The 17,481-nt window shown below is 45.4% G+C and overlaps 1 non-coding gene and 1 pseudogene across 1 annotated transcript; one reads left to right on the top strand and one right to left on the bottom strand.

Moving 5' to 3' along the window:
* The first annotated feature begins 211 nt into the window (after positions 1 to 211).
* LOC138760215 (motor neuron and pancreas homeobox 1-like) overlaps positions 212 to 17,481 on the top strand; it is a 58,303-nt pseudogene continuing 41,033 nt past the window's right edge.
* LOC138762499 (U1 spliceosomal RNA) lies at positions 7,895 to 8,053 on the bottom strand. The gene has a single exon (XR_011356915.1). It is a non-coding gene; the product is annotated as a U1 spliceosomal RNA (small nuclear RNA).

Here is a 17,481-nt window from a genome sequence, read left to right as displayed (position 1 = left end):
TGTTGGGAACGGTTAGGACTCTCTTCCGCCTCCCCGTCAGAGGGGCTACCTTTTGGGGAGGGTGTTGCAGCGGACCCGGCAGTCAAACGGAGATCTCCAGGTAGTCAAGAGATCCAGGCAGATTGACGGCCCCGGCTTCATACAGCAAAGGTGCCTGCCCAGTGTTGCAGAGGACTCTAACCCAGAGGGACCTCCCCAGATCTCCAAATCTCAACCCCACCACCATGGAGAAGTCTAAAAACTTCAGGATCGATGCTTTGCTCGCCGAAGAACCTCCCAGGGTGGTGCCGAGCGCGCTTCTCCTCCCGTCCTAAGCCCCAGCTCGATGCCCGAGAGCCGGGCTCCTGCATCCGCACCGAGACACCTTCTCCCCGGGGCGTCGTCTCGTTAGCCAGCGGTATCATTCCCAAACCGGGTCTACTCAACCTGCCACCGCCAGGTCTCGGCTCCCTGTCCACTCCACCTTGCCCGCCATGTACGGCACCCCGTCTACACTTACCCCGGCTTGGGAGCCCATCACCCGGCTCTGTCGTACGGGGGCTTCCCGCAGCTCCCGCACCCCGAGCACCTCAAAGCGGCGGCGGCCGCCGGTTCCTTTCAGCTCGACCACTGGCTCCGGCTCAAGCCGCCGCATGATAATACCGAGACTACCCGACTACAACGGTGAGTACATCTGACTCCAAGAGCGAAGTCGATAACTATGTGGCCGTAAAACTTTGGTAACACTTGTCAAAGGGCAATGACATTAACACTCGAAAACCCCCCCAAGTGAATGGAGAAACTCTGCCGGGGAACAATTCTGATCAGGGCCCCTCCACCTTCATCCATTTCGGGTGTAAAACACCCGCAGGGTCAACCCATAGTTCAACGCTGAGAAACTCAGCAGCCACTTATAGAATAAAGACTTTCGGGCTGGAGCCCTTCATCAAGGTGTGAGTGGGGCTGCATTTTACCCTCATGGATGAAGGGCTCGGTTACCTCTGCTATATAAAGTGCACGGTTTGACCTGCTGAGTTTCTCGTCCATTTCTTTCTCTCTCTCTCCAGATTCCAGCATCAAATTTACCATCAACCTTCATGAATGAACCTTTATGGATTGTAAATTCCAAATGTATTAGTTGCTCAGAATCCTAGAAGTTGGGGGGAGGGGGGGGATATGTTTGCAGCAGTTTAGGGAAGGGAAGGGAGACGTTGCACATTAAGGATGGGCCTGAAGCTGGAACAAGGCCAGTGGAAGTGGCCACTTAGTGTGGGCTTAGGAGGCAAGAAGGGTTGGAGGCGAGCTGATGGGCATGCCAGAGGGAATGGGATCCAAGGAAGTAGGTTGGGTGAATGCTCTGAGAGAGGTAGCAAAAGTGTGAAAAATATAAATGGGAAAATATTCGGCTCCTATGTTTGTTTCGACTTGTTAGAGTCGTCTGCCTCCTAGTCCCATGTGCTGGCTCTAAAACGTGCTGTCAAACGTCTTTGAAGGGCCATGAGGGATCTTTCCCCTCCTGTGTCGACCCTCACGCACTGGTTCCATGAATGTCCTATCCTCGGAGGCAGAATTCCAAAGGATTCGCCACACTCTGGGTGAAAGATGTTCTTCTCCACTCTGTGCTGACTGAACCACCCTTGTTTGCAGACCGTGGTTTTCGGTCGCCAGAGATATAATGATCCCGTAACAATATCAATTAAAAAATAGATTGAACTGAGATCAATTCATGTTCAACTCAGGAGAACATGGATGCTCTCGTTTTCATTTCAATGGACAAACGCGGGATTACGATCTGACAGACCTTTCCCTCCGCTTCCCTGGGTGGGAGGACGAGACTCCAATACTATTTTTTCGGACGTGGGTTTTAAGAATGAATTTTAAAACCGTCTCTGTTCACCCAGGGTTTGGGGTTTAAGAACGAATTTTAAACCGCCTCTGTTCACCTCCAGGGTTTGGGGTTTAAGAATGAATTTTGGCATGTAACTTTTTGTGATTTTATTTAATACCTGGTTTAGATCTTCCCAAAAATTTTTCACTTTCTCACATGCCCCAATTGCATGTCCCGTTGTTCCCGTTTCCTTTTGCAGCGTATTCAAAGCTCCTTGCGTTGAAGACCGATTTGGTCTCACCAATTGCAAGCTCATCTGCGGGGCAAAGATGCATCTGAAAACAAATTATTCTTCCATCTTCTGCCAAATGAACGAATGAGAATGAGTTGGGAGGGTTGCAGGTGGACGGATGTCCCTCGACGTTGGTTGTGCATGCACTGTCTTAAACGAAGAGTGTGAATTGAAATGGGATTGACCCGAGTTTGCTGAGCCGTGGTCCAGCTCTGTGAACTTGGCGTTTTGAGAAGGCCTCTGGATGTCCACTTCTGTCTTCACGGATGCTGCTTGGACTGCTGAGAATTCTGTTTCCATGCTATTTTCTGCAGTCCACTTTTCACCCTTCGTTGAGGTTTATAAAATCATGAGGTGATCCTCCGGGCAAGGGAGTCTAAAACCAGAGAGCATCGACAGGGGTTCTCTTTCTACTCAAATCCCCCTTTGAGTCATCCCTGAGCCATCGGTGCTCTGTGATGAGTAAGGGATTGCTTCAGGTGGAGATGTGGGTGGAAGAAAAAAAAAGGTTTGAAAACCACTGTTTTAATCGTCCCTCGTTGACTCGTCATGTGCACGGTTTCCGATCTCCAAAGGAAACGGGCCAACGACGATTTTTTCTCACGCCAAATATTTCAGTAACAATTGGGTTGGGGGTAGTGATTCTCAACCTTCCCTTCCCACTCACATCCCACTTGAAGCAATCCCACAGAGCACCGATGGCAGAGGGATTATTTCAATGAGATGAGAGTGGAAAGAGAACCACTGGTTTAAGGCGAGGTGGAACGATTTAAACGGTCTTGGAGGGTGACTTTTTTCTTTACACAGAACGTGGAAGGGAGCTGCCAGGGCAGAAGCCGGGACCATTTAAAAGACATTTGGACATGTCACATGGATAGGAAAACATTAGAGGGCCAAGCGTTGGCAATTGAGGAATAGCCCGGGAGACAAATCGCCTTGCATGGATGAGTCGGGCTGCATGTTTTTGCACATCGTTATGGCCTGCATGTAACTTGGGAGGATTAATTGGATAGTTTTTTCAAAAATCCAACATGAAGGTTTGGCCAAATGGTCTCCTTTGGTGCTGTGTGTATCTTTGATTGCAAAAATATATCTACATATGGTTCAGTGATTTCTTTTTGGTACATATAGAAAAAAAAACTTTTAAATTAAAAATTAATTAAATTTGATTTTTTTTTTCTTGTTTACTCTTCCCCATCTGTGCGCTACCAGCTCTAAATATTGCTGGGAATATTGCTTAATCGTGTCCTTGACGAGAAGTTGATGAGACAAACTAAAATGCCCGAGTTAAATTTAAAATGAAGTCTCTTCACGGGAGCTGTTCGGAGTTTATACTGTTCTGGAATCATGTGCGGACATTAAATAGTTCCTACTTACGTTCCCCATTTAGTGTGACAATCGTTTTAAGAATGGAATTTCAAGCCGTCTCTGTTCACAACGGTTTGGGATTTAAGAATGAATATTTAAACCGTCTCTGTTCACTTAGGGTTTGGGTTTTAAGAATGAATTTTAAGCCGTCTCTGTTCACTCAGGGTTTGGGTTTAAGAACGAATTTTAAGCCGTCTCTGTTCTCACCAGGGTTTGGGTTTTAAGAATGAATTTTAAGCTGTCTCTGTTCACTCAGGGTTTGGGTTTTAAGAATGTATTTTAAGCCGTCTCTGTTCACTCGGTTTGGGATTTAAGAATGAATTTTAAGCCGTCTCTGTTCACCCAGGATTTGGGATTTAAGAATGAATTTTAAGCTGTCTCTGTTCACTCGGTTGGGATTTAAGAATGAAATTTAAACCGTCTCTGTTCACTTAGGGTTTGGGTTTTAAGAATGAAATTTAAAACCGTCTCTGTTCACCCAGGGTTTGGGTTTTAAAGAATGAATTTAAACCGTCTCTGTTCACTCCAGGGTTTGAGTTTTAAGAATGAATTTGAAGCCGTCTCTGTTCACGCAGGGTTTGGGGTTTTAAGAATGAATTTAGAGCCGTCTCTGTTCACCCAGGGTGTTTGGGTTTTAAGAATTAATTTTAAACCGTCTCTGTTCACCTCAGGGTTTGGGTTTTAAGAATTAATTTTAAAACCGTCTCTGTTCACCCAGGGTTTGGGTTTTAAGAATTAATTTTAAACCAGTCTCTGTTCACCCAGGTTTGGGTTTTAAGAATGAATTTTAAACCGTCTCTGTTCACCCAGGGTTTGGGTTTTAAGAATGAATTTAAGCCGTCTCTGTTCACTCAGGGTTTGGGTTTAAGAACGAATTTTAAGCCGTCTCTGTTCACCCAGGGTTTGGGTTTTAAGAATGAATTTTAAGCTGTCTCTGTTCACTTCAGGGTTTGGGTTTTAGAGAATGTATTTTAAGCCGTCTCTGTTCACTTTCGGTTTGGGATTTAAGAATGAATTTTAAGCCGTCTCTGTTCACCCAGGATTTGGGATTTAAGAATGAATTTTAAGCTGTCTCTGTTCACATCGGTTTGGGATTTAAGAATGAAATTTAAACCGTCTCTGTTCACTTAGGGTTTGGGTTTTAAGAATGAAATTTAAACCGTCTCTGTTCACCCAGGTTTGGGTTTTAATGATGAAATTTAAACCGTCTCTGTTCACCCAGGGTTTGAGTTTTAAGAATGAATTTGAAGCCGTCTCTGTTCACGCAGGGTTGGGTTTTAAGAATGAATTTTAAGCCGTCTCTGTTCACCCAGGGTTTGGGTTTTAAGAATTAATTTTAAACCGTCTCTGTCACCCAGGGTTTGGGTTTTAAGAATTAAATTTAAACCGTCTCTGTTCACCCAGGGTTTGGGTTTTAAGAATTAATTTTAAACCGTCTCTGTTCACCCAGGGTTTGGGTTTTAAGAATGAATTTGAAGCCGTCTCTGTTCACGCAGGGTTTGGGTTTTAAGAATGAATTTTAAGCCGTCTCTGTTCACCCAGGGTTTGGGTTTTAAGAATTAATTTTAAACCGTCTCTGTTCACCCAGGGTTTGGGTTTTAAGAATTAATTTTAAACCGTCTCTGTTCACCCAGGGTTTGGGTTTAAGAATGAATTTTAAGCCGTCTCTGTTCACTCAGGGTTTGGGTTTAAGAACGAATTTTAAGCCGTCTCTGTTCACCCAGGTTTGGGTTTTAAGAATGAATTTTAAACTGTCTCTGTTCACCCAGGGTTTGGGTTTTAAGAATTAATTTTAAACCGTCTCTATTCACCCAGGGTTTGGGTTTTAAGAATGAATTTTAAACCGGTCTCTATTCACCCAGGGTTTGGGGTTTAAGAATGAATTTTGGCATGTTACTTTTTGTGATTTTATTTAATACCTGGTTTAGATCTTCCAAAATTTTTTCACTTTCTCACATGCCCCAATTTTCCCGTTTCCTTTTTACAGCGAAAACATCTATCTGATACTGTTGGGTCCCATTTATTTAACAATTTGGGGTGTGATGTATAGCCTGTGCAACCAATTGTATCATGCGTAACCTCGTGTTTTATTGTATTTCTCCTAGTTCCGGAGCATAACTTTTCCCATGTTTCATTCTTTATCTTTATGTTCAGATCTTGTTCCCATTTTTGTTTGGGTTTACAGCTTGTTCCTCGTTCTCTTTCTCTTGCAGTTGATGTACATGTTCGTTATAAATCTTTTAATTATCACTGTGTCTGAAATCACATATTCAAAGCTGCTTCCTTCAGGTAATCTCAGTCTGCTTCCCAATTTGTCCTTCAAGTAGGTTTAAGAATGACTTATCAGCCGTCTCTGTTCACCCAGGGTTTGGGTCATGACCACGTACCAGGAGTTATTATAAAAGGCTTCTTTTGAACGTTGGTGCCTGTTTGGGGGTTGAGAAGGAACAGTTGGGTTTGAGTCTGACATGTCCTTCCCCTTTGTCACTCGCTGTTGAAAAACGAGTTTCGAGTGAAAAACGAAAGTTTGCGGGCGCTGGTTGGAGCAAAAAGGCGCCGAAGTGCCGGAGGAACTCGGGCGGGTCCCGGGGTGGGTGGGGGGACGCAGCGAGACCGGCAAGAGAGTCCTCCAGCGTTTCTCTCTGTTAATATGGAAACTTTTGTTTCTCCGCGTCTGCACTGATGTTTCGCGGGACGGGCGAGGGGGGTTTGTCCGCTGCCAAATGTGCCTTTCGTTCGCTTGCTCTGTGGGAGGAGACCACATAAATAATATCTAGATACCTCCATAGAATATACGCGCCTGTGTTTATGCCAGTTATAACTGTTGCAGTTATAGCTATCCAAATATATGTATACACACACATGTCTACATCTTGTATATCTCCAAGGTACTCACACAGTGTGTAGGAGCTGTTCACTTCCATCTGGACACTTCAGTAGAGTTACCTGAATGTTGGAAAGTGTCTGTGTGAGAGTGAGAGAAAGGGGGAAAAGTCCTGGTATTGTTCATGCACAGGTCATTTATTGTCTATAAGTTTTTCTCTGTATATGTTCCACTTGAGCGACCCACTAAAATCTTTCAAAACATATCCACTGTCTGTGAAAACCTGTGGGCGAGGCGCTCGACAATTCTCCAAGTGAGTTGCCTGGAATCGCCTTGGACTGTGTGTGAAAGCCGAGTTGTTAAAGGGACGTTGCCCCTTCACTCTAACTGCTTGTTAAAGCCACTGGATCAATTTGCAATTGGATCGAACATGGGGGTGGTGGGTGAGAGGGGGGGCAGTTCACGGCCCATTGTCCGCAGTGAAATGTGTGTTGAGTACAGATCGTGAGGCTGGGTGCAACTCCACACGCTGCGAGCTGGAAGGCGAGAGACTTCGTGGGTGAAACGCTGGTGGAGAGGGAAATGCAAGAGAGAAACGGATGTCGGATCGGATTCCTGCGAGAGACTAAAATAGAACGAGAGGGAGACAGAAATAGAGAGGGAGACAGGCGGAGAGACTGATGTGGAGAGGTGCGAGAGAATCAAAGGGCCATATGTTGGAATTCACATTAATGCCACTTGCCAGGTCTCGCTCGGAAGGCTACATTACAGCGCAGTTCAGGTCCTCCACCCCCACCCCCTGTATATTCCTACCAAAAAAAGGTCGAAACCCTCCCTCCTTCATAACCCTCTTTCATCCATGTGTCTGCCTGAGTCTCTTATCTGCCCCCAATGTTTCAGCCTCCACTACCCTCCCTGGCAAGGTATTCCAGGCACCCACTACTTTCTGTGTAAAAAAAAAAGTACCCCTGATCTTTCCCCTAAACCACCCACCCTTCTCTTTGTACCCATGTCCTCTGGTGTTTGCTATTCCAGCCCCGGAAACAGGGGCTGGTTGTAGCTCTCAGAATCTTGTAGACCTCTACTAAGTCTACACTCTTCCTTCTGTGCTCCAAAGAGAAAAGCCCCAGCTCTGCTAGGCATGCCTCATAAGACTTATTTTTCCAATTCAGACAACATCCTGCTTCCACATCCTTCCTATAATGAGGTGACCGGAACTGAACACAATACTCTCCAAGTGTGATTTGTAGAGTGGCAAACATGAACTCTTGATTCAATAATTTGGATATATCACATACAGCCCCAGGGACTTAATGTTTTGAAGAAGATCCAACCAACACTTTCTCTTCCTCAATATCAACATTGTCCAGCCCACAAGCCTGTTCTATACTGACCTCACCCTGATCAAGGTCCTTTTCTCTGGTCAATACTGAAGGAAACCTCCTTAGCCTTCAGGCACAAGTTGTCTCTTTTATCCTCAAATGGCCCCAACTTCGTTCTCATCGTCCTTCTGTTCTTCACATATACACATAATGCCTTGGGCTCTCCTTAATCCTACTTGCCAAGGGCCTTCGAGCTCTCCTAGGTCCTTTCTTAGGTTCCTTTAGAGCGGGAACCCAGTCCCCCACTACCACAAATTTTGCAGTGGAGTGGCCTGCATATGGGGATATCACAGGCATCAGTACACCCAAAGAGCAATGGGATAACCTTGCCCTGGGAGATCGGCCATTCTGATTGCTGATTCTCCCTGCCAGGTAAGTTACAGGAGATGAAAAATACCAGACCTGTAGATGTTGGAATCTTGAGACCAGAGGAGTGGAATTGAGCCATTTGGTCCAATGAGTCTGCCCCACTATTTTATCACGGCTGATTTACTATCCTCTATCCCCATGTCTTCTCCCATTACCCTGGATTCCCTTCTGAATCAAGAGGAGTACAGTTTTTTTTTTGCATTGCCGATAAGTAGAAATTCTGGCTGGCCCACTGGAAAAAGAATCTCATGGTTGTATGTGACGTCATGTATCTACTCTGGCAATAAATCTGAACTGTGAACCTCTGTCTTAAATCTCCCCAATGACTTGGCCTCCACAGCCATCCTGGGCAATGAATTCCACAGATTCCCCACCCTCTGGGTAAAGAAACTTCTCCTCAGCTCTGATCTAAAGGGACACTTTTGTATTCTGAGATTGTGCCCTCTGGTCCCAGACTCCCCCACCACAGGAAACATCCTCTCCACGTCCACTCTATCCAGGCCTTTCAGTATTCAATGGGCATTAATGAGATTCACCCCTCATTCTTCCAAATTCCAGTGAAAGCCCCAGAGCCATCAAATGCTCCTCATATGATGACCCTTTCAGTCCAAGGGATAAAAGTACTTAACTGACGTTTCAGGCTTGAGCCTTACCCTTATATTCAGATGCCTGCTGGCGTATTTCCATACCTTGAGCCCCAAAGGTTGGTTATGTGTTTTTATAAAGGACTCTGTTTGATCTGCTGTATGTCTCCAGCTTCATCGTTTTACTCTGGTGTTGAAGTCTGGCCACACTGATATAGAAAACCACAGCAGAACCACGGAGAATTCAACCCAGTTTATTCACAACAGACACACAATTATTGCACCAGCGGGAACAAGGATACAAGACACGAGTTCAGCTCTGACTCTCATTCTGTATTGAACCTTGTTCAAGCTACGGGCAGCAAGGGTACCCTTTTTGAACCATATTTCTGCCTATTCGGTAGTGCAGGTAAGTTATTCACACGCTTTGTTTGTTTGGTTTTTCATACTTCTACAAATGGATGGAAATGATTTATGTCATACAAGAGGAAATGAGAAACAATCAGTCTTATACAGGTTATCCCTTATCAGCCTCATAATTGTCTCAGTTTCGATCCTTTGCAAGTTATTGTAAGTTACATCAGGTTGCATTGTTCATTTGGCTTGGTTTCAAGGTTAATTATAAGATGTTAACTTATCCCATTAGAAGAATAATTCTGTTCCTGTTTGTCCATTGGGGCAAAAAGTATCCTGACATTCTTCGTGTGATCTCTGTCTGGTAGTGAAGCATCAATGCTGTCTCCACCTGACAATCTGTGTCAATTTCAAGATAATTAGTCTCGATCTCTTGTTTGGTCTGTGGGGCCATTTCAACAGGGCACAATTTAACGTATGGATGAGTTCTCAGCAACAGTGTTGGATTCAGTTGGATACAATTAGGAAAGTTGCAGCATGAAACCTTTGCAGACCTGGATTAGATCTAACGTCTAAGTGATATCCTTATGAACTTTTACACTGAGATGTAAGAAAAAGAGGGTTATGAGTAGGGAAAAATTAGATGGGTGTGGAAATAGGTTTACATGGGTCAGCACAACATCATGGGCTGAAGGGCCTGTGTTATGCTGTAGATGTTCTATGTTTTTTATTTCCCCTTAAAGGAATGAGATTCCGAATTTCACTACAGCATACTTAGATAAAAAATTCACATTTTTTTCTGATATTTTAAAATCTGAGTCCCTTGTTTCTTCCCATCTCTCAAACCAATCAGGTTTGATCCAAGAAGAAGGTCCCCACAACTCCAGCTGAAACCATTAACAACTTTCCAGGCAGTAATAGCATTTACGCTCTGCTAATTCCTGTCCAGTTGTATCATTTTGTTCTGAACTCCCCTCCCCCCCTCATTATTTTCCTCATCATTTTTGTCTTGTCCGACCAGTTGGAAAAATGGGCTGAAAAATGGCCGATGGAGTTTAATGCAGACAAGACTTTGGAAGGACAAACCAAGAAAGGACGTACACGGTAAATGGTCGGGCCCTGAGGAGTGCGGTAGAACAGACGGATCTGGGAAGACAGATACATAGTTCCCTGAAAGTGGAATCACAGATAGGTAGGGTTGTAAAGAGAGCTTTTGGCATCTTGGCCTTCATACATGAAAGTATCGAATATAGGAGCTGGAATGTTATGGTAAGATTGTAGAAAACATTGGTGAGGTAAAGTCTGGAGTATTGTGTGTAGTTTTGATCTACTAACGACAGGAAAGATATCAATAAGATTGAAAGAGTGCAGATTTACTAGGAGGTTGCGCAGACTTGAGGAACAGTTGCGGGAAAGGATTAATTGGGTTAGGACTTTATTCCCAGGAGTGTAGAAGAATGAGGGGAGAGTTGATAGAGGAATTAAAAATTATGACAGCCAGAATAAATGTAGGTCGGCTTTTCCCGCTGAGGGGAGGTGAGATACAAACCAAAGGGTGAAAGAGGAAAAGTTTAGGGGGAACATTAGGGGGAACTTCTTCACGCGGGAGAGCAGTGAGCTCCCAGCTGAAGTGGTGAATCTGGGCTCAATTTTAACATTTAAAAAGGAATTTGGACTGGTACATGGATGGGAAGGGTATGGAGGGCTACGGACTGGGGGCAGGTCAGTGGGACTAGGCCAAAAAAAATGATTCGGCACAGAGTAGAATGGCCGAAGGGGCCTGTTTCTGTGCTGAAATGTCTATAGTTTGGGGGGGTGAAGGGCTCTGCTCTGCAGGAAACTTCAGGAAGCTCATCGAAACTGAAAACGCAGGCGGTTTGAGCTTGTGATGTTTTGAATTTGGCTGCCTGTGTTTATTGTAGATTGAGGAATGAAAGAGCAGCTGTTCACACACACACACACAACACATTAAAATGAAACAATTTTGTGGGGCTCAGAAGTTGGGGCTACTTTTTCATTAAAGAGCCAATGTTGTTTCGGGGGGGGGGGGGGTGGGGGGGGTCATTTCAATGATTGTGGGGATCTCTGATCAAATATAACACTTGTAAATTTCTGATGCATCGACGCCACATCCAAACATTTAATTAAAAGTAAACCAATCCCATTTCTGCAGATTATAGTTGAGGTGGTCTCAGAAAGTGACAAGCAAATGTGCCAATGTTATTGGACTTCGCAACTGCTGCGAGAGACCAAACTATCGAGCTCATTTCAAACCTCAGAGGAAGGAGTAAGTCACACTATCTGGAAACCGGAGTAGAGTCTTATTTCATTCACGTGGATAGCCACACTTGAATGGCATTCGGCCCTGAAGTTGTGGTCGAACCCCCCGCAACACCTGCCACTGCTTCACGTGGATATGGGGCAAACGCAGTCAAATGGGACTAGGTCAGGAAGACAACTTGGTTGGACAAGTTGGGCGAAAGGACCATCTTTCTGCAGTAAAATTATGTAACTCTGGTGGTATCTTAACATATTCTTGTTGGTCTATTTTATTCATCGAGTGTAATTTCAGTGAGCAAAAACTTAAGTGCATTTGCACATTTTACTCACAAGTAGGGCTCTTGAGGTCAGCGTAGATTGGAACAGATGATTATTTTAAAAGTTTCATTTAATTATTTGGCACAGTAACAGGCCATTATGGCCCACGAGCCCGTGCCGCCCAATTTGCATCCCATTGACTCTACAACCCCCGGCACATTTTGAAGGGTGGGACAAAACTGGAGTTCTCTTGGAAATACCCATGCAGACATGGTTGGGGGGGGTGGGAGGGGAAACATATTAACTCCTTACAGACAGTGGAACTGGGGTCCTGGTGCTGTAATGGCATGGCGCTAACTGCCTAGCCAACAGTCCCACCCTCGTTACCCAGGATTTTGAGTTTACAGGAGAATTGAATTAGCATTTTAAAATTAAAATTTGCATATTTTTTCCAAATTAACATTTGGGTAAAGAACATAAGCTACACGGTGCAGTGAACTGCGGCAGTCGGAAGGATCTATTCAATTGGGGTCAACCAATTAATGCCACAGGCTTCTAACGGAAAAGTGTATCCAGTAGCAGCACACCTTAATCTTTTATTTTGGTAGTTTCTTTCCTTACTCTCCTTGTTCCCAGAGGTAAATATAATCAAAAAGTAATATAAACACAGGTGGTGGAGAAGTGGTTATAGCCCTGTGATGGAAGATTCAGGCCAAGTTTTGGGGTGGAGCTGATGCCTTCACAACTCAAATCAATTAGTTAAAGAGATTTTTTGGGAAGGTTAATGGGCTGGGGTGATTCTTGGGTCGGGATTCTCTGTGGTCCTGCTTCGAATATCTTCGAACCCACCAGGTACACACCAGTCCAACCTCCGAAAAGCCTACTCTTTTACACAAGCAAAGAATCTGGAAAATGGCATCCACTCACAGAGTGCTGCAGGACACAACAAGACAGGCAGGACCCATGGAAGGCAATAGAGTGTTGACGTTTTGGGCCCAAACCCTTCATCAGGACACACATCCCACCCCCTGGTGGGAGGGGTGGGTGTATGGACTCCATTCCGAATGGCTGGTAGGTTATGGTTCCAGGATACACTTAGATCAGACAGACTGTACAATAATGACCCACACATCCATAAGATTCAATTTATTGTCATAATAATAAAACAGTGTTGTATTATATGAAATTCCTTTTTGCCTGCTGCAAGGCAGGCAGATTCGTCTCTGGAAGAAATTGCCTAAGTGCCTTTTACAGCAGAGAGAGAGAAGCAAAGGAGAGTGGTGTCCCCCCCCCCCACCCCCTCCCCACCCCCCCCACCCACCCCCCCCCACCCCAGAGTCACCGAGTGTCTGTAGATTCACCTCCAGCATTTCCGAAGCCCACGCAGCCACACAGAGTCCAGTCCAAACCATTGACAACCCAAGCTCCAGGTCCCAACCTCCGACACGGTCAGGAACCCCCTCGGCACCCTGTCGCATCCCGGTTCTGATACCTGGTACTCCTCCGGCTGGTTTAAGCCGGTCTCCAGCAAGTCTCCCGACAGCAGCCCACAGCCTCCGCGGGTTCTTCGCTTCCCTCTCAGATGGTGGCGAGTGGGGGGGGAGGTGTGATCTTCCCATCCTCTGGTGCCCTGTGTCAGTCCTCCATTTCCCTGGAGCCTGCAATCCGCCCCCCCCCCCCCCCCCACCACCCAATAAGCCAATAAGATATAGGAACAGGAGTAGGCCCGGTTAAAGATGATATAACCAATTTATCAGGCATGAGCCCTTGTTCAAGGTACCTTGAAGAGGTGCTCAGGGCCAAAACATCAGTAATACAGTAATGGAACCATTATCTGGCATCTAGGAGGATCGTGGATGCTGGAAATGCAAATTTTCCGGTTATCTGAGACATGCTTCCAATGCCTGGATAATACACCATTTAAAAAACAAAAGACTGTGCAAAGTGTAAGGTAATTTGAAAAAAAAATCTGTATTGTAGTCGTTCATTATGTAAAGTTCCCTTTAATCAGGTAATTTCTGTAACCTACAAAATTTAAATTTAAATTCCAACCTGGGTCGCTGATGCTGTAACAGCAACTGCGCTAACGGCTACAATAATCGTGCCACCGTCATAATGTCCCCACCTCCCCAGGTTTACAGTTAAAGCTTTACTAATATAAAGATAGAGACTCTTACCAGGCAGGGATAGGGAGACACTTTGGGAAAGTCGCCAAGTGGCGAGCGGCATCAGCTGGCTCTTTGTCCTGGGCACCGCCATTTTATTCAAACACAACTTTATTCAAACAGCTGCTGTGGACAGGGGCAGGGGCAGGACTGGGGTGCTCTGCTGGCTGAATGTTAGCACACAGGGGTGGTGCGTTGCTTTGGAGGACATTTGCAATTTGTAACTTTTATTTAAAGCCTTATTTCTTCTTAGCAAATATTTATCTATTTACTTTTTTTATGCTGGTTGTTTGAGTTTCCGGTTGATTGAATGCAAAACAATGGGGATTCTACCGTATATATTTCCCTCCTATGGACGCTGTGAGACCGGCTGAGCTCCCCCAGCATTTCTGTGTGTTTTTACAACAATCACAGCGTCTTCAGACTTCTATGTTTCACTCTATATGTAGTGGTGTTCTTTATTTTTGGACGCAGCACCGTTGCCTTCCCGTGAGAATCTGGAGGGACACAATGGCCAGGCAGCATCTGTGAGGAGGAATACAGTCAATGTTTCGGGTCGAGATTCTGTATTCCAGGTCTTGATAGTGGATGCTGGCTGACCCGTGGATTCACTCCAGCTTCTTGATATTTTCTTATTAATTCCAGCAGCTGAATTTTTAATGTTAAAATTTGACCTACAGCAGGGAAGCAGGCCCTTTTGGCCCATGAGCCCGTCTGTCCAATTTACACCCAATTAACCTACACCCCTGATGGGAGGAAACCAGAGCACCCGCAGACACAGGGAGAACGTACAAACTCCTTACAGACAGCGCGGGATTCGAACCCAGGTCGCTGGTGCTGTAACAGCGTTGTGCTAACTGCTACACTAAGTTCTGGTGTTGCTCACCATTGTCACTCATGTGAGCCCGGGAGTGACAGATCCTTCCGGTGTTCGAGGGGCTTCCTTACCAAACTCACCACTTCAACGCCCGATAGTAGAGGGACCCAAGATGGTGGTCCTTCCCATGCTGCATAACCACTGCAGGGGGTGGTCATCACGTGCCATGGTGAGGTTTCATGCTGGAGCAACCAACCCACCCCACAATCAAGTGAAGTCAGGTTTATTGTCATCTGATTTTACAAGTACGACCCAACGAAACAGTGTTCTCCGGCCCTCGGTGCAAAAACATGCAGACACACAACCAGACATAACACACATGTTATATTGGTTGTCCTTTGGTTCAAAGAAGACATTGTTGTGCAGTTCATCTGTGGACACGAAGGTGCCTTTGCTGTCCCAGTCTGGAAGCACAGAGTCTAGCACAATGGGGGAACTGGAAGTCTGATTTTGTAATAACTGTGGCTGCTGCTTTGTGATGCTGTTCACGGTTTTCCATCTGTTTTTGTCTTCAAAGCTGGTGTTGGCTTCATAGCACAGGGCTCTCCAATGGGATAAACAACTCAGACAAATGATACATATGCAGAACGAGTATTCAGCTATACAAATAAATAAATAGATATTGTTTTGTGACTATGAGAGTCTCCAATGGTTCGTGCGAGCAGTTCCTTTGGTCGTTCACCGTCCTCACTGCCCACGGGAAGAAGGTGTTCCTCAGCCCGGTGGTACTGCTTAATCTCTTCCCTGTTGAGAACGGCCGAAAGGTGCTGAGTGCAGGGTGGAAGGAGTCCTCACTGATTTTGTGTGCCCTCTTCAGACAACAATCCGGGTAAATCACACTGATGTGGTGGGGTGTGGGGGGTGGGGGGGGGGGGTAGTGGGAGGGCAGGGAGACTCCAGTGAGACTCTTTGCCACTTTTACTGTGTATTGACTTCCCTCTTTCCCTCATTACTGCCTCTTATCAACTGTTTAACAACTTTCCGCTTGGGAGATACAATCGAGTTTTGTCCCAACAATTGTCCTACAGCTGTGTAAATATATTTAATGATAGCATCAGCAGGACCCAGGTGAATGTGTTTACATCTTTTTTTTGCGCGTGTTTACTGCCAATTTATAAGGTGTAAAATGAAGCTTTCTTATTCTGATAAAATGCAGGAGTTTATTGGGTCATTGACTAGACTTGAGGCCCAATGGATGAATTATTTTCCAAATGGCCAGTGCTACAAACATTTGGTTGGGATTTGGTTGTTTGAGAGCATCTTGGCTAATCTATAGTGTGTTGAGGGAAATGGAGCTTCACTCACAATTCAACCAGGTTTAGTATTTGGAGCAATCTCACTAGGATCTATATATTGGTATCACTCTATTTCTGATCCTGGTTCAGAAATAGAGTCCAGAGCATGGAATGCAATGTGGCTGACAGTTTCGGGGCTCTGAGTGTAGCACTGGCTTAATCAGTAAGATGGCAGGGGCTGTGATCCTTGACCACTTGATGCATCTAAAGGGACTCTCTCTCTCTCTCTCTCTCTCTCTCTCTCTTTTTCTCTCTCTCTCTCTCTCTCTCTCTCTCTCTCTTTCTCTGTGACATTTCAAGCAAGGAAAATGCCTGACTGTAAAGGGCAGTGGCAACCGGTGGGGGCTGGCAGAGGGTGGCCGGTGCGGGCTGTGACAGCCACACCAGCCACTACGGTCTTCGGGGATGCTCTCTGCAGCTCAAAACGCGGCAGAGCAATGGGCGTCTTCCCTACCCGTAATTCCCCATGCAGCTGGAACTGTGCTGGGAAACACAGACCAGTTCCACCTGGATGGGGGACTATGAGTAGGGAAGACAGCCATTGCTCTGCCACATGTTTATGACGGGTGGCGATTCAGTTCTGCTAACCTTGCCTCATAAGACTTGTTTTCCATTCCAGCTAACATCCTGGTAAATCTCCCCTGCACTCTCTCCATTGCTTCCATATCCTTCCTATAATGAGGTGACCAGAAGTGAACACAATACAAGAACTGTGGTCTTACCAAAGATTTGTAGAACTGCAACATGACCTCTCTACTCCTGAACTCAATCCCCCTATTAATGAAGCCCAGCCTCCCATAGGACTTCTTAACTATCCTATCAAACTCTGGGCGACCTTGAGGAATGTATGGATTTGCACCCAAGGTCTCTGTGTTCATCCACACTCTTAAATAACTGACCATTAACCCTGTACTCAGCCTTCTAGTTTGTCCTTCCAAAATCCATCACTCCACACATCCGGATTGAACTCCATCTGCCACTTTTCTGCCCAACTCTGCATCCTGTCTATATCCTCTTGTAACTTTCAACAACCTTCACCTCCATCCACAACTCCTCCGACCTTCATGTCATCCGCAAACTTACTGATCCATCCTTCCATCTCTTCAACCAGATCATTTCTAAGAATCACAAAGAGCAGGGATCCCGGAACAGATCCCTGCGGGACTCCACCAGGAGCGTTTGACAGCTCTTGGAATTGAGGGGTATGAGGAGGATCTCATTGAAATATATTGAATATTGAAAGGCATGGGCAGAGTTGATATGGAGATGTTGCTTCCCACGGTGGGAGAGTCTAGATCAATGGTTCTCAACCTTTTTTCCCCCACTCACATACCACCTTAAGCAATCCCTTACTAACCACAGGGCACCTATGGCATCCAATGCCATACTGAGTGGAATGGACATGCTGGACAAGCAGAAGAAGATACAATTGCAAAGTTTAAAAGTCATGTGGACATGAGAAAGAGGGATTTGGGACTAATACAGGTAAAACGGATGAGCTTAGGTTGGCATAAGAGTTAACGTGACTAAAAAACCTTGCCGGTTTACCAACATCCCGTCAGGAAAAGAAACCTTCTGACCTTCTTAGATCATGACATGACAGCTTTCAGTCTCAAACTTTTTTCT

Source organism: Narcine bancroftii, chromosome 4, assembly GCF_036971445.1.
Source record: "Narcine bancroftii isolate sNarBan1 chromosome 4, sNarBan1.hap1, whole genome shotgun sequence".
Lineage (NCBI taxonomy): Eukaryota > Metazoa > Chordata > Chondrichthyes > Torpediniformes > Narcinidae > Narcine > Narcine bancroftii.
This window is presented reverse-complemented; position numbering and strand designations above follow the sequence as displayed.